This window comes from Syngnathus floridae, chromosome 20, assembly GCF_059516105.1.
Source record: "Syngnathus floridae isolate MCC-2025c chromosome 20, RoL_Sflo_1.0, whole genome shotgun sequence".
Lineage (NCBI taxonomy): Eukaryota > Metazoa > Chordata > Actinopteri > Syngnathiformes > Syngnathidae > Syngnathus > Syngnathus floridae.
The window spans coordinates 7,840,824-7,865,108 of NC_142432.1; the positions used below are offsets into that span (position 1 = coordinate 7,840,824).

Here is a 24,285-nt window from a genome sequence, read left to right on the forward strand (position 1 = left end):
ATCAAGGTGTCAGTCAGCCGTTGTCTTTGTTCGCGCTGCAAAGACGCAGTGTTTGATCACATTTTCTTTGCTTTTATGCAACATTGATTAGACATGGCTTCCGAACACATTTCCAATTAGTGAACCAGAATGGCTGATTTTTAGCTTCTATTGCTGTTCCTACCATGTCCACCAGTGGTATTGCATTTTCACGCAATGCTGGTGACATCAGTCTTGTTGCAGTTTAGATGAGTGTGTTTGTGAACGTCGTCGGTTCTCACATGTGGAATGTTTATGTCACATTGTGGGTGACATCAGTTCCTTATCATCTTGAAACGATGCCATCGGGTCCCGATGGAACAAACATTAAAAAGATGGAGGAAGCACAGAATTATCAAGAGAATTGATGTACAGGAAACATGTTATTAGATAACTCACGCACGCGTCAAACTGAAGGTCAGTGAGTCTTAAGAAGCATTTTTCACTACCCTAATGTTGTTTGCCTCATTTAGCCAAAGGAGAATCCCACCGTGCAGGTAGTGCACTCCAAGCACAATGCAGCTAATAGATTTTTAATTAAAAATGCCTAAATCTGTGAAATATGATGTTCTGCCAAGAGCAACAACATGTGCTTTGAGCGAGAAAAGGCTTGTAGCTATTACGTTCACTTTCTGTCCATTATAGAAGGTTTTTGTTGCTAAGCCAGTGGATTGTTCGCAGTCTTCGGCACCTCGAAGCTTTTGAGTTTTTCCGAATGCGCCCCATGATGCTTTTAGCGCGGCGGGATCGTCCATATATTTGCTAAGAATACATTACCAGCATCCCCCCGTACGGGCATGAATCCATTTTACAGTATTTATTTATTTATTTATTTAAGAACAACATTAGTGAAGCAGAGGAACCAAGGTGGGAAAAGTGGGAAGTATTAGGACAGTTTTTCTTATTATTATTACTATGTTTGTTATTATTATTATTATTATCATTATTAGTTCATTTTTGTTAATTTTGAAAACAGAGAAATCCGCTAAGAAAGACACAGGCAACTAAATGGCAGCTCAACCACTAAGACACAATTTAGCAGGAATACCGTGTAAAAGTGCCCTGACATATTTTCAGAATGACCGACTGACTGGACAAAGGTGACAAGGTAACGCTTTCTCATAATCCCGCCTGTAAATTCCACAGCAGTAATGCGGGGAAACACCAAGGGGCACGTCGAAGTGGAGTGATTGAGGTCGATGCAAAAGATCTTCATTTTCTGAGCAATTTCCCGCTCCCTTTGCAACCAATCAGAGGAACCGCCGAGCCCCTTTGGCGTCCCCCAACGATACAATCCGCCCATTTCTCTCGAAATTTAACCAGCGCGTGAGGACTGATATTGACACACCTGTCATATATCGCCCTACTGGAGAAGAAAAACCACTTCATGGCTTTATTTGAAACTTTAGTAAAAAAAAAATGAAGACAAAACAGCCGCCTGTTAGTTTTTAAGTGGCCCCCGGGGATGGCGAGCACTATATTGGTTGTTGTACTTATTAAACCACCGGCAAGTGGCATTTAGACGTGATGCTACATTTGGGAGCCAGAATGCGGCTACCTATTACCAGCATGAGTGGAGACCCTTGTGTGAGATGAGGAGAAGAAAAAGATAGTAAATATTTTGTGGCTGTGGAGGTCAACTCGATGTTGATATTTTTTCCGAGGGTGACGTCGCTCTTTAGTAGGGTTCGTCAAGTTAAGTCGAAATCTCAATTTGCTTGGGTTCATTTATAGAAAGCAATGCAGCCGATAGAAATGCAACAAAATACAGAGAATCGAGTGTTGGGAAAAACAATGTTGAAGAAGAAATATTCTCCATTTCTGCTGAAATGTAGGTCAGTGACTAATAGTGTTTAAGCCAACAGAGAAGGCCTTTGCAGTGCTCAGTCTTCAGTTTAACAATCTGTAGCAGCAGTACATTGAGCCTTTCATCCTTTTGTGTGTCTGGAATGCAAATAGTAAACCTTGTTAGACCTTGCCTTTTGGCCGAAGTCCGCGTTTGCCGCGTCAAAGCAGGTGAACGGAGAACAAGCCCTTCACACAAGGTAACAAGCTTTGACTGTTCCAGGCAAAACCTTTTTAATTTTCCGCATCATTAAGAGCTCCGGTGGCACCCAAGGCCGAGAAGCCCCCCCCTTTTAGGCTGAAGCGGACCCTTTAACGACCTGTTTACCGGGGCGAAGGAACGACGGGACGGCCCGAGCTTGTTAACGCTTTAACGACCGCACTGATTGATTTAGGGATTTGCATAAAGGTCACACTTGTTTTAGGGTTGCATCCGAGGTTTATGATGCGCACGGACCAATTGCAGGGATGGGTGGCTGTGATGAAGCATAATTGGAAACTACCTTTCTCTTTTGTGGCCCCTTGATGGCTTACAAATTAGTGTCGAGCATAGCAAAGACAAGAGAAATAAATTAACTTCACCCTAAATGGAGCGGCTCTACAGCGCCACCTGTGTGTGTTTACGAATATTCAAATACGAGAATATTTGAACTGAAGTAATGTCGTGATAGAATTAAACATATATTTTCATATATATATATTTTATATATATTTTGACATCTGCGGTATTAAAGTGTGACTTTATGTTTTCTCGTGGCCTCGCAGAACCACAGCGGAGCAGCTCTTTGAATAATTCAACAGGCAAAGCCGAGCTGATAGCGGAAAGAAAAGCCCGTAGACTTGGAATAATGAACGTGAATGTTGTCAGTTAGGTTTAATTTAAAAGGACAAACCTGACTTAAAAAAAAGAAAAAATGGAATGGTGAAAAGATTTTTTTCCTTGTTTTGGCAACTTGAGGCGGGGAATGTGGCAGACGTCAGGTGTCCACATTTTTCCTCTAACCCCTTGGCTCCCTTATCTGGCTCGCTCGGGATGCTCTGCTTTTCTTTTCAGCAACAACGGGAATGACGATGGTGACATTATGATTTAAAACTAATCTGTTCTAGCTGCTTTTGACAGCACCCTCTGCCTTCTCTTCACTCGCGTTTATTGTGACGGCTCTGTTGGCGCGGCATAATAAAACATACGAGGTTACAAGTTGTCTGGACAAGGATTTCGGGAGGTGGTGGGTGTACGCCATCGACCTTGACTGAATTATATCTGAACCAGAGTGTGACTAAATGCTTCTTTGATGAATATCTTATGCGTATGGGCACAGGGGGAGGAGCCGCTTCGTACCAGAATACGTCTTAGTGGGAATAAGTCTTACACTCTAAATGCAAGTCTCAGTTCTTAACCTTCAAGTTTGAAGCAAGTACCAAGTTACAAAAAGTCACCACAAAAACATTAAAGTCAAGCCCAGCAAGTCCCAAGTCCAAAAACCGGCAACTGTGAAATCGCTTGAGTCGTCTACCTCTTGCTTGTTACCGACTGGCTGCGACATGCCTAACCCCGGATTTTCTTCCTCATCTCCACGTTGAATCTACAAAATTCCAAAAATAGCTTTTCCCTGACGCCCTGGACGGAGGGCAGGTCAGTTCCCACCGAACGCTTGTGGCCATTTCCGTGATGGTCGTTGGTCACGACTGACTGCACTGCCTCGGCGTCAGGCCGAGTCCTTCCGAGTCACTGGTTGTGACACGCTTTCCCAAGGCTCTCTTTGCGGTCGTTGGCCTCATCCCTCTCTCAGTTCCCCAAGACAAATGATTAAATATGCACTCTGACTTTTTATCTGAATTAACTTTAATGCCAATAAAACACGGGCACGGTTGACTAGTGCCTTTCTGGTGGCAGGGAAGCCGGTGCAAAAATGCTGTCAGGTACAAATAGATTTCTGCCATGTTTCATGTCAAAGTTAGTCAGAAAACTATTTTGTGTGACTGTTTGGCTCCCTCTGAGTGGTCAAATGGCAAGTCGTGTGACACAGGACAGGACGGGGCAGGATAGGACAGATGTAAGGCAGGCAGTGCTTACTGGTGTGTTTTTGGAGTAGGTCATGTGACAAGCTTAAAATCTGTTTTTATTTGCTCAAAGGAGATACATTTTTATCCTCGCTCAGATGTCTTTTTTTATGGGTCAAGTGACATTCGGTTGCTATCACCGTCTCTTCTCGTAGGGCATTGTCACTGCACACGTTTGCATTCGCATACTAAAGGTCACCGTCGATGCTTTTCATAATGTTGCCGCACCCCGGTGGTGACTCATCGGCGTTAAGTACATTTGGACACGCGTCTGTGTGTCGCTCGCATTTTCATTCCGTCTGAAGTGAGCCCGGCGTCTTTGTCGCATTCTGACATTCAATTTAGTTTGCCAGATTTTTACATTCTGCTAACTTTTTGCTGATAATGTGATACCGCCACCGCCCCGGAGAAGGAATCAATGCATAATACCTTTTATCAGCTGTGAAAGTGCTGTCTAATCCAGTTGTTCTTCCATATCGGCTGCTTGCTTCATCATGCATTGAGCGCATGATTGGAATACCAATATGAGGAAAGGCCCCCTCAGTGTTCCAACGGGGGAACGATCACCAACGAAGGCGACCCGTGAAGCTTGGCGGCTTTTGTTTAGCAAGATTCTATCAGAATTCAATACACAGTACCACGGTGACTGATGTCGAGATGCGACGGGAAGGAATAAGTGGTGGAGAGGATAATTTCCCGCGCGAGTCATTCACGCGCCAACGGTTATGACAGCCACAGGTCTCTGCCGTCGCATTGTTTTGATGGCATGACAAATGACCGCCCGCTAGCTGTGTTGACGGGACGTTGGGTGTATTTACCTGCGTCCTATTGGATTGGAGCGGACACGTCACAGATGGAGGCGATGCTTTTCCCATGGAGTAGCCAAAATGTAAATAGAATGTCTTGCCACTATAGAATAGAATGCGTCCCTATACAAAACACGAAATACAGTTAAATGTTGCTCGTCCATTAATGTGACCCTAGCCCGGGGGTGGGCAAACTTTTTGACTGGCGGGCCGAATTTGGTTCTAAATTTAGACTGGGGGGCCGAACCAGGAGCAGATGGATGTAGTGTTTGTGTGAAGGAATAGAAATGACATGTAAAGGTCATTGCATAAAAGGTTTGTACTTTTAGTAGGTAGTAAAGCATGGATATTCAAAAAAAGCTTTTTGAAAACAAATGCATTTATTAACAGCATTAAAAAAATATTTCACCAAAAAACTACTATCAGTGATTCTCATTATATACGACACTGTTATTATGAATAATAGTTTCCATCACTTCAGCGCCTGCAGGTCAGATTTATGAAATATGTTTATCTAATGAGGCGAAATCACATCAAACGGCAAACATTCTGACCAAATACATCATCTTAAAGAATCAGTGAAAGAATACATCTAAATAAAGTAATTAAAAAATCAATCGTATTGTTGGTCTCCCTTATTTGCAAGTGCATCATGGTCTGGAGTAAAATTTGTTGTGGTAATTCTTAGGATAGAGCTGAGGTGTCGGTCCGTTAACCTAGATCTGTGACTAGCTTTGATGACGTTCATGCGGCTGAACGTCTGCTCACACACGTAGGTCGAGCCAAATTGTCCACTCTTTTTTTAAACACTCGGTACTCGGTGTCCACCTTTCTTTTCCTCGGGCCACTCATTTTAACGAAGGATTCCAGGGGAAGGTTTGTGGGTGGCATTAGCGTAAAACTGTATCTGAAAACTCAGCGCGCGAATTACGAGAATGCTGACGTCACAGCCCACACTCGAAATTCGGCACTGATGGAAATTGAGCGCGGAGTGCGCCGGGTCCGTACTACTTAGTATGTACACGCACTTCCGGGAGTAAATCCGCGGGCGGGCGGTTCCCCATCTATTGGGGAAACATAGTAATTGTAGTGAAAATGACCAAAAAAAAAAGTTAAATAATACAATTAATTCAGGTTTGGCGGGCTGGATTAAACGGCCCTGTGGGCGGGATGTGGCCCGCGGGCTGTAGTTTGCCCACGTCTGCCCTAAGATGGTAGTTGACGTAGTTTGTATTCACTCGTCAGGCTTTCATTAAAAACTTAACACCTGACGCCGATGGCAATGAACCGGGTGGGAGTTGGAACAGTGCGAGTCCTTGGTCTGACTCATACTTTAGTGTGCCTACTCGTTGCGATCCCCCGCCGCGCGCTACTTCATGGATTCCTGGAATCGATTTTCTTATTTTAAAAGCTAATGATCTGTATAGAACAGGGAGAGAAAAACAATTGCCCTTATCAAGTGTATAGCTTGTCCTCTGTGGCCGACATGAATAAGTTTGTTTGCCACGCGCGTAATTGAAAGCCGTATGAATTCATCAACGGATGAAAGACGAAGCTCGGGATCCCATTAACGGCTTGACGGATGTTCGCTCGGACCAACGTGTCGCTCGCTCCGATTAATAGACAACAAAGACGTCTATTGATTTTGATCCTTGTCTGACAATGCATGGCCCAAGTAACTCGAGTCGATGAGAGCCTGTTGTTTCAAGAAGACTTCCCGTTTCTTTGGAAGGTTACAGGGAACAAAATTAAGGAATAATCTTAATGCTTTGTGAATCGGTCAAGGTCGTAGTCTTGGCTTTGACCCGTGTGTAGCATTGAAATTGGGCCGCAGTTTCCTTCCCAGGCTAGTTCCCTGTACTTGATGTAAAGCCAGGGCATTAATGAAGATGCCTCCAGGGTGAGGAAGGGAGGGGCTGGCAATCGGGGGCTGGCAGGTAATGTACTGCAGCAGAAGAAGATGGAGCGACAGTGTTATTATAGACTCGGATCTTTTCTCTTGGCAGGCCGGGCCGGTTTAGTCATTGATCCGCAGGGCGGGGCTGTGGAGAAAAACTCTTTGAAACCGGATGTTAGAATAGACACAATAAACCATCTTGGGCACAAGACAGAAAAAACTCCATGGTGCATACAACAAATTAGATGTTGTTTGTATTTGTCTAATTCCGCTTAATTTGGACTGTTTATCGCGTGTAGATTGCTTTCTAAGAACAATCATACAAAACTGAAATTGTGTTTAAAGGCCACAAACAACCAATATGCATGCGTATGCTCGGGTCTGTGCTGAGCAAGGTGAGGAAAATGTAGCAAATGATTATTATTTATCTCGGGGAAATGTAAGATGAGTAGAAAAAAACAAAACACCCACTCCATCCTTCCATGCGGCGGGGTAATTTATCTTAAACAACGTGGCACGCATGAATACAAACCTGGAGGCTTTTCTACATTTAAATTGCACACCCAGACTCTGTGTGTCTGCGCGAACCACTTGGGTGCATTTTTTTTCTTAAGAGCCGGCAAACTAATCTTCCTTCTGCATTTACTAAAATACTGTCTATCATATTTATTGGAAAAGGCGGCCCCCTGAAAGGCTGGGGGTGATCGCAAACCACAAGCCTCTCTACAATATTGATCGACTGAGCGAGAGACACAGAAAGACAATCTGCACTCCTCAGTGATTTGACGTCAGGGAGACGGAGGGGTGCCGCTGAACAGCTCCATTTCGGAACCCTTTGAATTGGGATGAAACCGGAGCAAATCGTGCTCGACTTTGAAGTGTGCACGCTCGACCGGCGCCACGCTGCGATGTGGAACACTTCCAGCGCGAATTGCGGCGCTCGGCGGCGATGTCGCTTTGTGTTATGTCTCGTGTCAGCACGTTTGAGAATGTTTGCGGGAATAAATAGAGATGTCTTTTCACATCAGGCGCCGCATTGGTCCCCTAAATTTAATCCGCCGCCGCCACAACGCTTACGCTTCGGCAGCCTTGCTGAATGTCGGAGGTGGGAGGGTGCGGGGGGTGGGGAGTGGGGGGGTGGGGGGGTTGGTTAAGGTGACATGTGGGTCAGCGCCACTGAATCACAGCTCACGGCGGGCAGGTTGGCGGGAAGTGAAAAATTGTGTCCGAACAGCGGGCGATAATACATGCGGCCTTCATTACGCTTTTATCGCGCAAATGTTTTCCTGGCCTCAGAAATTGGTGGAGGGAGGACGTTTCCTGTCTATTCTACAAATGTGGCCTTGTGCGATTTGCATACAGTAGATAAAACAAATATATTCCCCACTTGTCATCCACAAATGAGCGATTTCTCTCCATGAAAAGAAAAAGTTCAGTGTTAGTCAAGTTCTGCGATTTGATTCTAAATTGCTAAAATGAGAATGGGGGTTTCACTAACAAAGTAACACACAGTAACAAAAAAAAATATCTATTGCTGTCTGGAACTATACAAGAATGCAGCAGGAATTGTCTCATATTGGTATAAACCCAGTCGTTATAAATCTCCCTTTTTGCCAGTATGTCCACAAGAATGAACACCTCAGAAGCATCTGATGAGGATAATGAAATATTTCAGATGACACTGTTAGGAATAAGTCATTGTTTGATGTCATAAAATAAAAACAATACACACAGGAGCTTTGCTTGAACGTCGAGAAAAAGCCATGACCAAGCCATGACCTTGCCAGGAACCAATAACTTTTTCCCCCCCATTTTCCATTGACGCTAAAGGCTTCATGAATAAAACATACAAGCAGGAGGAACCATAAGAAATACGTTTGGCCTTCCAGACGTGAACCCTTTCCAACTTGTTATTCGAGAATCCGCAGCGGTACCCACATAACGATAATTTTGCCGAATATGGACCGCATCGACCTCCGCACAACTCAAATGATAAATGATTTCTATTGGCCCGTACATCAGCTAATAGCCAAATAACGGCCAGGTACAAAAAGCAACACGGTTGTCATGTTAATTGAGCAAAACGATGAAGCTGTCACACTCCTACGTGTCAGCCCCTTTCCGCCAAGTGGGCTCGAGAGCTCTGCTCGCCGTTTGATTGCCTCTCCGTTATGGATTTGATCACTGGAGTGGGTGGTTCTCGCTGCTACTGTGATTAATGTGTTCACGCTGCGTGAGAAAGTTGTGTTGGAAATGTCATTAGTTGGGTAGCAGGTCATACTTGTTATACACTTTTGCTATAGGCCCGTAAAATCAACCAGAATAATGGAGCAATTTGCGTTAGCAGATAGCAGTTTATAAAAATAAATACCAGGATTAAATCATCACATTATGTTAGCTGTCCTTTAGCTCCGCACACATCAATATTTTATGCTACTTTTTTCCATTTTGATAGACCTTTGTTTCTTTTCTTGCTGCTCTCAGCTAGCTAACCTCATTTGCATACAATGTTGGTGTGCTTTAGCTCTACACTCAATACGCAATACATATTTTTTAATACTACATTCAGTTTCAATGCTGTGTTATTTTCACAGATACAAGTGGGAAAACAATCTCATACCTCAAAAAAAAAATCCTGTCCTCCGCTTCATAAATGAGATATTTAAAAGTCCACGAGCACAACTTGGCTTTAATGAAAGCTGAAATGTTCATAATATCTTGGAATATTAGCGCCGATAAAAAGTCAAAAGATGAGATACTCGAGTTGGCAGACTGATATTCACTGTTGATATTTCCAATCCACTTTAACCGGCGGACCGCCTCGTGGAAGATGAATTGACCGCCATATATTAATCATTCAACGCATCCATTTGGGGAAAACTCCTCATTTTCATTTTCCCCAAACGTCCATAAGAGTTAAGCTGATGACTGTCGGTTATGGCTGAGCGCTGAGACATAAGGGATGTAATCACTGTAATAATAATGAGGCAGAAAAACATTGGTTATGCGAACATATTCTCCCAAAACAAAATGGCCCAGCTAATAAATTCCTGTTTAGCATCATTCCCATGTCATTTTTTGCATATCAGTAGATTCCCGCCACAGCCGCATCCTTTTTCACGTTGCGAGGCTCACACTCTTCATCGAAATGGCTCTTTCATAGCACGGAAACACAATTAGTTTAAGTACTCGCAAGCGTCGGATATTGGTGACAAGCCTATTTGTTACGGCTGCTTTTAATAGTGCATTAAAAGATTTGCCCGACAGAACACTAATCAAAAATGTATAGTCCCTGCACGAGCATTTATGGGCGTTAACTGAAATGGTGTTTGTGCAATTTGCCTGAGGGGAGCTGGGGACTATATATCATCAAATGCGTCTTGGGTGTACGTTGGCTCTTTTACGGAGGCCATATTGGCGGTCAAGCAACACGAGGACTTTTGAGTTGCGATAACAAACATCTCTGCCGTCTCTGCTGCCACACTTGTCCTATTCGTATCACAATGTCAATATGAACCTCAACTGCCCCTTTTCTTCTGTGGCTGACTGCCATTTACACTGAGAAAATTCAATTCAAAAAGTTATTTGTTTTTGATTGCAAGCGAGGAGTTTTTCTGTTTTTATATCTGTGTCAGTATGAACATTTAATTCAGTCATTCTTACACTTACCACAAGAGGGAGCCTGTGTACTGGAACTCTTATTACCCTTTGGGAATTACTGCGTCAGAATGTTGGTTCTCAAACGTTCAATACCAAGTAGTACCTCACAAATACCACGCCACATCACGAGTCCCAGGTCTCACTATCGTGGAATGATCTCTTACTATATTCTCCCCCTTGTGGTTCGGAATGCAAAACAATACTTGTCTATAATGGCAAACTGCTTGAATCCTAAACCAGCGCGTTCTCCCAAAATATCGCCGACTCCTCCCGCCCACGGCGTCCCGCACTTGGCAAGGGACCTCTCGTAAAAAGACCTCCAGCGCCTGCAGGAATGCACAAACATGATTCAGCTAATAGGCCTTAAGCGACATCCATCAGCACTTATTATTACCGGCGAATACAAGGCGCCTACCAGCCTTGGTGATATATTCACATGGCTCAAGAGTGTTGTGGTGCATTGCATCTATCACGTGACTATTACAGTAATCCCCCTCGCTATTTGGAGGGGGAGTGTCCCGCCACTGCTTTGGCTTCCATACAGGCTCATGGTTTTTATTAGTGATTATATAGTTAAGCAAAAAAAAAACCTCAATAATGTATAATATGTATAATTGCAGCTGCAATGTTTTCACATTACTCTCACACGTGTAGATGGGAGCTGTTGTGCAGAACCAGAGTGTGATTTTGCATTTCCTCTATAACGCACCAGGCTCACGGCGCAATGCACAAACGACGCCCGTAATGTCGTTTCAATGATTCCGAGCCTCATTGTGATTTTTAAGAGGAAGAAAACACAGCAAAGAGCTCGAGTGAAGCGCGGCTATAATGTAAGTGCAACGACGGCGCATACATCCTTATTTTTGTACCTTAAAAGGCTTTAAACTGGGAAATAATCAAGGCAGGGGAAACAAGTTGCCTCATGTACTTGCACTCCTTTAATTGCCTTCCCCCTGGTTGTTGTCTTTTAAATATTCATACAAAAACATAAGCGTCGAGCCGAGTCATTATCATCTCGCCCTTTGAATTCAGCCCTCTTTTATTCGCCGGTGGTAATGAGCGTCCGTTGACTCGGTGCACCGCTAATCTATCACACTATTGCAGAACGAGAAGGAAAAGGATTTCAGGCGCAGATTCAATATTTCTCGTATTGACACGGGGCACTTTTAAAGCCTGTTTCAGAATGGATGTTTTGCACTTAAACAAAATGAATCCGGTCGTTCGTCATTAGCCACGTCGTTGACACGGGAGAGCGCTCGGGCTACATTCGACACGTGACTAGTTGGTGATGTAACCCCCTCGCTTTTCTGATTGCAAGCCCCATTCCAGTGTTATTGTTGGTCCGCTGTAATGGCGGCTAATGGTGCTTTAATGCGGAGCGGCGTAGTATAATCAATCTAAAGGGGATGGGGGGTCATGAATGAACAATGCAGTATATCATATTGTTTTTACAGTAACCTCGCCAGCAACATTTAGTGCTTTTGTTGGATTTTGTCCACAATTTAGGGGGCGCGTTATCTGCGCCTCACGGCAAAAGCCATTGCCAATCACCTGTTATCCGATTTACTCACTGCGTGCTCGTTTGATTTCTTCAGATTTAGGAAAATGCTAAGACACTGAAGCAGAAATTAGACTTACACAGGTTGGTTGAGTTCAATCACAATTCTTGTTCAAAAAGCTCTGTTTTCAGGAAAGTACAATACAGCGCTGGGCCCTTCAAGAGCAGAAAGTCTCCATTCAGAAAAGGCAACGTTCAAGGTTCTTTGGTTAGCTTATATCAGCTGCACATGCCAGTGTGGGCCGAGTTTGATGGGTGATGAGTCTTTGGGGTGGGGCAAGTTCGCCATGGGAGTGGGTGCTGGTTATGGGCAATTCGGTGTGTGTGGGGGCTGTTGTCTTCCATCCCGTCTTTCGGCCTTGGGGATCATCTTTGGCCGAGTCCTTGGCTGGCTCCCTCTGGCACCTGCTGGTTTTATCTCCATGTGAACTTCCTGTGAACATTCTTCTCCAATCTTGGACATACACTGTCGTACCTCATTCTTTCAATTTTGTCATTTTGTACGAAATTATGTTAGCTTTTGGGTGTGACATCATTAATCTATTGCTGTTGTTTTGATACTTCATGTCTTTGCTTATTCTTAGTTTAATCATGCTTCCAACTGTATCTTTTCTTTGTTAGGCAAAATATTTCCCTCTGTGCAGAGCGTTCAGTAGTAATCAAAAACTGGCGTCTAGTCAAAACATAAGATACAATCAAGTACTGAACGGTCAAGACGACTCTGGCCATGTCCATGATTTTGAGAAAAACATCAGGCATGCATTACACAGTTCCTTAAGGGTCATTAAGCTATTTAGGCTATATATCAAAAGACATTTGTTATTTCAAAGTGCTCAGAAATATCTATCAGATCATAACGTTTATAAAAACCTTCCTCATTACCACTTATCAAAAATGTCTAGTTATGTCTTATTTATTGATTTGGTGTGTAGGTATAATTATATGCTTAAAATGTTTCTTTTATTGATATGCGAATATACTTGTCTGCTTATGTACTTTATTCAATGAGGTTTGAGCACATCTGTTTTTGTAGCTAGGCAGGAGTTTTTGTATTTTGACCCCATTCCTTCACTTTGGAGTCATAAGTTTCTGATTTATAGCTATGTCCAAGAGCAAATGTTTTGCAAAAGTGAAAGTACTCATATTCCACTTGAGTAGAAGAACAGATGCCTGTGTCAAAATTAAAAGTGGAAGTACTGATTCAAGTGGTGCACCCAAAGGGGAAGTTTACAGCGTTAAAACTAGCAAGATTTCATTTAGGCCTGACGTCATGACTCTTTGTTCCCATCCATCTTTAACAAAATAGCAGTGCCAGCAAAACCCGGCTAGCATTAGCACTATGCACAAGCTGCCTTTTTTTTGCAAACTGTCAACAACATTCCAACAGACACACTCCATCTTGTCTCCTCATATTTTTGTTCCACTGTCACTTTAGATGTTCCGGTTTCCAAATGGCTGTAAAAACAGTCATAATAAGGGTTTAGGTTGCGGGATTTTGCGAATATTTGCCTGGTAATGAGGAATCTCCGGTTTTCCAGTGTGACAAATGGCCAATCCCTCGGGCAATAGTCTATCACGTACTAACACGAAGAAAATTCCCGGGTCAACACCGCAATGTTTTATTTATTTATTATTTTCTTTTCTGGGGTTTCACAGAGGCTTGTAGCAGCTGCTCTCACAAACACTCACTCCTTGGAAAAATGCCACGGTGCCAAAACAATGAACTGGAGCTGCTGTACCGCACAATCCATAGCTAATTAGAGCAGATGGCTTTCAAAGCAGACAGTTTGACGAGGGGCATCAAGGCAGCATATCCGCCGCGTGTCGATATTACCTCTACGGCTCCCTCTTGCACCCCTTGTGCCCGTGCTCAGCAGTATCCTACAGTTTTTATTGCCCCACGTTACAGCGTCTGCGCGTAATAAATGGAAGGGTTTTGCACTTCGCACTGTAATCCTTTTTGGGAGGCAAATAAGGCAAAGCAGATACATACTACATTGTTTACCTTGCGGCAGAGAATGTTGTTTATCTTGTTTATTCCTTTCTTTATTTTAACCAATTAAACGTACTGTTGGCTAGCTTTACTTAGAGCCAGCTACATAATCGTGGCCAATAGAATGGCTGAGGTCAATGGACTGGCTGCGTGTGCGAGTTTGAGCACTGAGATCGATCAGGAAGCATTATTGTTTCCAATAATCAACTGATTAATTCTTGTTATCCTTATCAATATGCATAATAATGCACCGCCGGTGGCTGAAAAATGGCTCGGATCTGCCTTGACATTTTCCCTTTGATTAGCCTGTGGAGACATGTTTCATAAAGCAAACGTTTATGCGCGTTCGAATTGACTGCTACAGCGTGTACCCAGCGATATGATTTTTTTTTTTTGACAGGTCTCTGAAATGGGTTCTCGTTGCATTGCCTGGAGTCTAACGCAGAGGTTGTAAAGCCGCTCTGTCGCACTTTTCACATATATCTCCATTTTGAGAGTAAACACTTGTATTGTGACGTTTCCAGATGATTTATTGTTATTAAACCGGTGCTGACCTTAAAAACAAACACCCCGCCCCCCACCAGGTTTGACATTGACACAATGTGCCTTGGACTCACGAGACAGGCGCTAATGTGCCTAACAGATGCTAGCTAGCTTCATTAGCTGCTAAAAGAGCTAATGACTAAAACGACAGCTGTTCCTCTCCACGATGGACAAAATATGCTCGTCAACCTACAGTCTGTTGGTCAAAGTAATCTGATAAGAAGGTGGCTGTGGTTTTAAGTTACATTTTTCAAACCAGCTATTTTCATGTAACATTTATAGGCTGTCAAAAACAAGCCCCATTTAGCTGTTTTAGCAACAAATGGCAAAACATGCCTTTAAGTTAAAACAAATATCCCAAAACATACAATTCTCCAAGGATTAAAACTTCAATCTCAGTGTATTTTTGTTTTTTAATCTTTATAGTGTGGTTCCAAAAATGCCTTCGGTGTTTTAAAAAAATAAGGTAGTTGTTGGACTCATATGCAATTCAAATCATGCTAGTTATGCTGCCAATTTAGCCAAAACAATTTCTCTTTCCTGTAATTTTTCAAACACTCATTTAACTCAGTGCCAACTTGAATGTTGTCTCTAGCATGGGCTTGTGAAGAGATTTTAAATGCAGATGGCAAGATGTGAGTGCGCTAACCTTGAGCTAATCATGCTTTTTTATTGGTGCATACCTGACCCGAATTCCTCATCGCATAAAAAAAAGTTAATTTGAGGCCTGTCAGACAAATCTGTGAAGAACACGTTCTTTCCAATCGAAAAGTATTTTTTAATTTTTCTTTCACTGCCAAACTCTCGACGCGTTAGATACGTCGCTATCGATCCCGCTGGCGTAATTAGAAAATCCTACGCGGAAGATGGTAAATAGTGCTCAAAGCCGGGCTACGGCGTGCCTCTTCATCCTTAATGAGATTTCAGTGGGAAAGCTTGCGAGGCATCCCGGGAATCGATCGCTTTCTCTCTCCTCAAATGCTTTTGATAATCTTCTCTAAGGCCCCCCTGATCAATTCGGAGTGATTCGTCTCATTAATAAAACTTGGACGGGCCAACCTGGACTGTGTTTGAGTCTTGGACAAACAGTGTTGTAAAGGGAGCCAAATGTCACTTGTCGCTCTCGGGTTCAATCGAAGCCACTGTAGCACTACCTCGACTGGGCCATAGCGTCTAGCACTATTCCGGCCAAATAAACGTTTAAACCAGGAGTCAACAACCTTTTTGAAACTGAGGACTACCAAACAAATGCGGCCCTCGAGCACAAAAATATGCCCACCTCTGATCTAACATTTTGCCGTATGACTGATTTGAGTGTGGGCGTTATGTCATTATAGCTTCGTCCTTTATTAACATCTAATCTAGCTCTCTTATTTTCTGTCGGCAGCGGTCGATAAACCATTTTCTCGTCTTTATACTGTGTAGGGGATTACGTTGCATGGCTGCATTCCAAGCATACGCTCACATTAAGAAAGATGCGTTGGTGCAATCCATGCCAACGAATAGAAAGTGTGCCAATTTTCTCCAAATGTTACTTTCAGCTTAACCACTTGAGCACTGTTTGGAATTTACTGGCAACCGGCATCATGATTAATAGCCCAAATAGTAAACACTGACTTTGCGGACTATTTAAAAAAAAAAAAAATCGGGTTATGTTAATTCCTGGTAAACTGACAACACAAGTGGAATTATTTTTAATTCATTCTTTATTTTCTTACAATAGGTGCTTTTTTTTTGTAAAATGGAATCAGGGATGTTTACCTAAATGTTGTATAAGATTGATAAAAGATTTCAGAGTGTTGGCAAAAGTCTCCGGGCGAACGCGACATCGCTTGTATTCCTCGAGAGTGAATCAATCCGATCGGTGCGCCAACCCGCCTCATCACCCTGTTTACTCAGGTAAAGGAAACCGTAACAGCCAACCCTTCCAATCTTGAATCCACTCACTGTAATTGCTGTAATGTGGGCGCCTGCACAATGTCAAGCTTGGCTCTCACAGGAAGAGAGGGTCCTGTAAACACCAAATCCTGTGAATGTGCACGTAATGGACTCATGCATAATTCTGACAAAGACTCAAATGATGTTATTCCCACTTAGTGGCAGTGTGTTGACAAGCGAGAAGCCAGCAAGAGCAGAGGGCACTGCTGCTTTTTTTTTTTTTTGCCGTCGTCTCCATCCTTAGGGGTGACCCGTGTTGTCGTTTGTGATTTTATACGACAAAGAGAACAGGTCTACTTTTTTAATAATTGGCTGAATTTAGAGTAGGACAAGAATAGCCCTCGGTGGAGGGCAGACCTCTACTAGGTTGATGTATTCGAAAAATAATTATGGGGCACTACTTTAGTGTTTATCCACTCCTGCTGCTTGGTGAAGATTTGGTCTGGGATTTCAATGCAAGTCAGGAAATACAGACTTAGTTTGAATGTAGAATATATCCTTGCTTTTGAAGGACACACAATTGTCTGCCATCTAGTGGAGAATACTGAGAATTACAACTCAAAGCGACGGCTCCACAGTTATTTTCAAAAAGTGGACAAGGATGCTAGTTGCCTAACCCTGCTTTAAACTATTAGGTACTTATAAAAATTATTTTGCAGACGACTGTTAAGTTTTTTTTTCGGCAAGCGCGGCGTTGCTCAGTCGCTGTGCCTCAATGAATAATGGTGATTTACAGTACACGTATTCAAACCGCAATTTGCTTGATGGAATTTTCACCATTAGGGATGCAGCGGGAAAAGTGGATGGTGACATTGAGAAAAGGGAGATTAATATGAATGGTGAGGTCAGTTTAATGGCTACAGTATGTTCCCTGAAAGGGAGAACATGTCAAAGTCAAGCAGGTGACATATGAAGACCAATTACAGGCCTTGCGTTCGCCAGGCCTCACTCTCGGAGGGCTTCCCTCACCTCGGCTATTAATATTGCACTTCCTGCTTCAGAGCAAAGGACACACGGCCGCCTCGAACCGACAAAGACACACATAGGGCACCACTGCGAAAAAAAAAACTTGCTCTTTAATGAAGCAGAAATATTAAACAAGACATTCTTGTCTTTGATCCACTCTACCACCTTTGGGTATGATAATAAGCCGCATGCTAATGTGTGCTGCGCTACCAATCGAGAGGAACCGTGTGGGACGAAGGGGCCTGAATGCTCATGAATTTTCAGATTGGCTCGTATAAATTTGTCGAGCATTCAGTGGGATGCATCGCAAGTTGGGCCCTTGTAGAGGAAAGGGAGAGCTCAACCCAAAGCCATCAGTTGGTTTTTAACTGCAAATGAACTAAACCAAAAGTTCTGCAGACATGTTAATATCAAAAACGGCTTATTTGCCAAACCCCATCATGGTTTCAGTGACAACTATAAAGTGACAAAACCCCCACGAAGGAAAAAAAAAAAAAAGCTGAGAATCTTTGTGTGAAGTTGATGAGCTGCTCTCGGGCTTTTAATGTAACGAGCGATACGGCACAACAAAGACGTCCTTCTTCGCTGAGATATTTGTGGTGAGATGAAAACCAAAATCGACTGCCCGGGCATGCAAGCGTAATTTTGCTCTGACCTTCAGGTTTTTGCTGTAACGTAACCTGCTGCACAAAACATACGCACAAGCGTTTTTATATTTTGCAATCATTACACTCCAAGCTGCCTTTTATCTCTGTATACAGTCTATTTTTATGATACACTATAGCCATGTTTCATCGAGCGCAGTATGGAGCCTTAAAGGAGATGTGCAATTTTATTTTTTTACAATTGACAGACACATCTGTGACATGAAAATATCCTAGAGGACATTGGGGGGGAATCTAAATATTAGAAACAGCTCTTCATATGAGCGCAATTGTGTTGCAGCTTATTAAATTAGCTCATTGTATCCTGAGTTTTTTCGGTATGATAATACCAATACCAGTTTTTTTTTTTTACTAGCTCTGAGCCATTTGTGCCAACTATGCGCCCAACTCGCTGACCCTTTAATAAACGCGAACGGCCCTTATGCACTCTGGGGAATGGTAATAATTGTAATTCTCAGCCCCGCCGCAGCTTTTAGCCGACACAGAGCTATTAGAAGCACTACTTTGATGCTGTTATGTGACCATTGTTTGCAGGCCTTTGTGAGCTAATGGGAGATAATCGGCATCGTTTGATCTTGCTCAAGTTGAGGCAAGCCGGTGTTGGGCTTTGACAGCCGTTCGGCCTCCTCTCGCTATTGGAAACAAAAAAAAACATTTGATGAAAGTTTAATGTGCTTGCTGTAATGTTTTATAAATTCAACATCACAAACTCTTTAGAGCAATGCTTCTCAAACATGGGAGTAAAATAAATTAAAAATAAATTATGTCATAGAACCGCTTAGTCCCCACGGGGGTCGCTGGCGTGCTGGAGCCTATCCCAGCCGTCATCGGGCAGTAGGCGGGGGACACCCTGAACCGGTTGCCAGCCAATCGCAGGGCACACAGAGACAGACAACCGTTCGCACCCACACTCACACCTAGGGACAATTTGGAGTCTTCAATCGGCCTACCAAGCATGTTTTTGGAATGTGGGAGGAAACCGGAGTGCCCGGAGAAAACCCACGCGGTTTTCCACCACGTTGACTGTCTCCAGTAAATATTGCTACTCCTACTTTAGCTTCGGGCCAATTGAAAGCTCCGCTGTGATTGTAATGTGACATAAATCTGACATCCCTGAAGCATTTCTCACTTTCCATGTATGTACACTGGAGGCAAATCCAACTCCGGAAACTATTTGTGACTTGAAAGCACATGCCTCGAGGTCAAAAGTTTCTAACATGTTGAATCACAAATAAATGTATTTAAAATAACTCTTTAAAAAAAAAGTTCTTAAATGGTTTATCATGGTCTTTTTTTTTTAGCATGAACAAAAGAAAAAACGGGCGTTACGGGGTGTGTAGACATTTGCTATTGCGATATATGTGTAGATGGGCTTCTTTCCGTGCTATGTTTTCCGTCAGAACTCTCGGCAGGCTTCAACATCTGTACCCTGCATTGCCTCACCTTGCCTGGTGTATTAATTTGTTTATTAGTTTATTCTCAAAATGTGCACAACTGCACGCAGCCGCTATTTCTTCTGGGAAAATAGCTCAATAAATCAGTCTGCGGAGGACGACATATTAACTAACCTTCGGACCTCTAATGCGCCTGCCTCATTACAAACTTTCAGTGTTAACGATAAATAGGTCTGAAAAATGTGTCACCATATTTTCTCACATTTGCTATATACTATTTAAATAAGTCTCACCTTCAAATATAGGATATTTCATTTTGTTATCTTACCCTACGGGGTTATTTCAGGTCGTTGCGTCGAAAACACCACCTGGTGTCGTATCATCCTCTAAATCCCCTCTTATCTTTATTACGGCGTCTTCAATCTACACTTTGTATGGGGCGCTACACACTTCCAATTAAACTGCGAGCGTGACATTCTCAGGAGGGTGATCTGGGCAAAGAATTAGGTGACTCATGAAAAGAAAAAAAAAAAAGGCAACCTGAGCGGACCAGTAAAAGTGTAAGGGGAGAATAAAACAAGAGCCGGCAAGGTTTGACGGGGGATTATAACGTTCCGGGTCGTGAAAACCAACCGAAGTGGCTCATGCTGCACTGCATGTCTCATCGACGCACTCGTTTCCCATTGTGGCAAATATACGGCACTCTTTGCTTTTAATGACTCTCTATGCCTCGATGTTGGCGTGAAATATTAATCTTAAAAGAATGTCTGCAAGCATTTAGCACGTTATAAAATTTTACATTTAGAGAAGGCAATGCTGTGCCACAGTGAACAACTACAACAATCGTAAAGCAAGAAAGAAAGGTGTCTGGATCATCATTAGCTGGCTGGTTGGCTTGCTAGCTGGAGCTTTTGAATACACAAAACTAAAATATATTTGTTTTCAGATTAAAGACTGTCAAGGAAAATCATGTTTGAAGCTAATTGGGTGAGTTTTTAGTTTTTTTTTTATTATTAAGACCTGTATATCCCACCACGAAAAAATGCCGTTCGCTAGCCAGGCCACACTCCCTACCAAGTTAAAATGCGCATTGCTCCCATCTAGAGGACTGGAGTAGAAGATCTTAAAAATAGGTATATGTGTAAGCCTCGCCAACCCCGCTGTGATTCCAACTTTTAAAAGGAATTAAAAAGTTCCAATACGCTGTTGGAAGTACTTTATTTTTTGTTGTAGCCCTTTTACAAGTTTCTTGGACCATTTGTGCCGGAAGCGAGTCTTGAGACGGCGAAGAGCTCCATACATCATTGTGCCGCCGCATTACCGCGGGTAATGAAGTGTGAACCAGGAGCGGCACTTGCTTGTGTCATAAAGAGTGCGATGGAGATTGTGGGCAGTCTTCAGGCGATCACAGCCAAGCGCTTCAAATTACACTTGTCAAAAAAAAAATGGAGTCGGCATTGCTCGCCATTGCTTTTTTACATATTACCTGGGAGTGAATGGTAATGTATGTGTGGAAAAGCGCTTCGGATGAGAGATGAAGAGCGTCTTAAGAACGAGCGGATGTATTGTTTTCCGGCTCCCGTGAACATTTATCATTTATGTCGGAAACTCGAGCTACTCTTCACGGAACGCATTACACTATAGGCACAACCCGAGGAAATGGATGCTTGCATTCGATAGACTACCTTGACTCTAAGGAGGCGATTTAAAAACAACTGAAACAAAGTCCTTGCATGCTCGGTTACAGTTGAATGTGAGGTCATTCCAACTGCAATGATCAGATGTTGTTATGAAATAGAAACATGTAGCATTGGTTAAGGTGTCACGGGGCTTAGTTGTAGCGATCAAACACAAGATTTTGTTGACCAAGCAGAAGTAGAAAAGCAAGCAAAGCATGTTGCGTGACGTTTTGCACATACTGAAGGCGATTAACCCCATGACAGAACCGCCTCCCTGGATTGTACATTTACATACAATGTTGGGAGTCAGAAGTTGGGCAGGCTCTCATGAGGTGTCAAATTATTATTTAGAAAGTCTTGGTTCACTCTTTAGGTGAAGCTCTCTAGTCAAGTGATGTTTATGTTCTCAAGTACAGTCAACTATTGTTACCGTAGAAGGTGTCCAGGCACACAATGTCCTTGTAAGGCTGACAAACAAGGATTTACAACTACAAGTCGTGACTTTATAAAAGCCATCCATTATTTTATTTGCCACATCTTTAAAAGGGACAGTGCAGCTTTGATTGGGTTCCCTCTCCTCAAATCATGGACTGAAACAAGCTCCCTGGTGGAAACATTTATAGGCCTACAATTGCTTCAAGGGCGACACCTATGATCTTACCGCATGATTTATTGTCCACGAAGACAACATCGCCCCAGGATATTTCGAAACGAGTGCGCTGCATTAAAAAAAATAAAGCATCAGTCTGAGGCGGCTACGCATTCCCTTGTCATGCTGCGCGTTAGACAGGCGGGAGTAGAAAATGGAGATAACTCACGAAACAATCTTAATCCTATCAAACAATGATGTGATGAATTATTCCCGTTGAGGAATACTCTCAGATTCTGATTGCTGAGTCTTTTGACTTCCTTTTGCTGAAACATGCTCCTTTTGGTGATAATTCAGCAAATAATTCTTCTCTGAATGAGTCTAATGATCTTCACTGATTGAGGAAAGGCAAGCAAACAGTGGTAAAAAGTTGCATTTAACCTTCTTGTCTCACCTCATATTTCAAGGCGGTCACCGACGACAGAACCGTTAAGATCTCGCTGCCTCATTACCTCTGCCAAGCACAAAAACACGTCGGCGAAATGTATTGAACCTACACAGAAATGTCAAGCTCAATTTTATTTTCCCAAATCTTCAAACATGATGTATTTAGAAGCAATTTTCAGAATTCACTTCACAGGGTAGTTATGCTAGCACAATGCAACACTGTTGTATGTGTCGATATGATCACCAATAAGTGGTGACAGAGCAGCCGGCAGCCGGAGTGATTTACAGGAGCAAAGCTTTGTGATAACGGGCAGTGACAAATAGCTTGTCGCAATGACAAATAGCTTGACGCTATTGTGAATGAAACGCGGCCCTGTGGACGTTGAGCATCGAGTGGACGCCATAGTGGACGCTTGGTGCGATAGCAGATGTCACCGACGGATGGTCCATTAGCATTTTAGCTGTCACGGAACGACACGTTTTGTAAAGATGGATTATATACAAAATCATTTATTATTCATATACTTTTTGACAAAATGTTTCCTTATCCAGTCCTCCCTAAAAACGAATAGAATGACATTTATTAGACCTGACATTCAACAAAAGCCGATTGTAACGGTGTATTGTGTACGCTGCAGCTCGTTCATCACCGTGTTAATTTATTGTCCATGTGCTGTTATCGAATTAGAGGTTGCGAGCGCCAGCCGGCTTTATCCGCGATTACCTGCCGTTTGCTGTTGAAAGATCTGTGTGAGAAAAATACAAATATTGAATTCCAGTTAAGTCTTGATATTAAATGCACTTCCCTTCTACATTGAGAGCAGCCTTCTTATTTAACTTGGAAATGTCAATATTTTATTTCACCGGATCAAAACAACAAGCACTTACAACAAAGACGTACGTCTTGAGATGTTTAAATCATACATTGCAAAGCGATGTAATTTGAATGATTCTGGACGGGAGGAGGGGTGTGGCTTCTGACAGGAGCATGAGAAAATAATGATATCTTGCTGCTGTTGCGTTGTTTTTGTCTCAGCGGACCTAATTACAATAGCTGGAATGCGAGGCTGTCAATTGCCAGGGAGCCTCTTCATCCTATTTGATTCTTGACCTCTTCCTTCTGAAGAATCTTATCACAGCAGGCTTCATTTGCTTAAAACAATAAATATACAGGGAGCTGCCAGCTTTTTGTTTATTCATGCGTCCATCGCATGGTATATTCGGGATCTTTATTCCACAAGCATCAGCGGCAGAGTCAGATGCATAATGGATGACGAGGTTGATATCAAAACAGACGTCCTCAGTAAAATGTGACACCGCTCAGCCAATCACGTTCAGATGAGCTTTGTGGGCAGAAACAGCAATTAAATTCAGAGCAGCGGTTATGTGAAAACGGGTGATGACGGAAGACCAAGGACAACAGAATATTTCCCCGTCGCCATTATTTCTTCTTAAAGGATTACTTTGCCTTCAGCGTGACAGCTAGCGTGCAAACCGATTCCAAACATCACTTTCTGAGAGTCTTCAAAATGTCACTCCTAAAAGAAGACATCTCCCAAAATCGGCCACCCCGAAGATAAACAGTCTTCTTGGAAAGAAAGTGCAATCCAATAATGGTGGCGTTTAGCCCCCTGCGGAATGTTCGTTTTTACCCCTTCAGAAAAGACGCGGGACGGGATGATTTTTATCTCGGAGTGCAAACATTTCGGCCAATCTAAACCTGCCGACCTTGTATCAATAAAAAAGTGGGAAGCAGAGATGCCCCTTCCCCGGCAGCTTCGGGAGGACATTTTGTTTACCCCGCACCACCCGACTGCTAGTCAATAAAAAACCTATTAGCCCGGCTGAACTCTTTAACAGCAGCCAATGATGTTTGTCGCCTTAATGCGATGGGCTGCCGTTTTCTGTTAAACCTTTCCTGTGGCTTTCCTTGTCGTCATTTTGGTCTTTTGTTCCAGGTCTTCCTGTATCTTAGAAGTCCAAAGGTACCAAATGTTAGACGAATTGCTGACGGAGTTTTACAACACTTCAATCGAGTTTTCGGGAATGACACGATTTGTTCTCAAGCTATTTTCAATATTCTCAACAAGTATCATTTTATGTAAAATATTCAATTGACCGTGTTTGAATGATATTAACAAGACGAGAACGTGAAACGGGAAACAGTTTCCCAAATTCTTTACCCAAATGAATAATAATAATAATAATAATAATAATAATAAAAGT

At 42.8% G+C, this 24,285-nt stretch overlaps 1 long non-coding RNA gene across 4 annotated transcripts in view; it reads left to right on the forward strand.

Annotated features, from left to right (window-relative positions):
- Nucleotides 1-10,855: 10,855 nt before the first annotated feature.
- Nucleotides 10,856-24,285, forward strand: part of LOC148381177 (uncharacterized) — a 94,233-nt gene continuing 80,803 nt past the window's right edge. Inside the window, exon 1 of one of the 4 annotated variants that reach the window (XR_015854645.1) lies at nt 10,856-11,117. This is a non-coding gene — a long non-coding RNA (uncharacterized LOC148381177). The remainder of the gene's footprint in view (nt 11,118-24,285) is intronic. The other 3 variants (XR_015854644.1, XR_015854643.1, XR_015854642.1) reach the window with 3 other exon arrangements.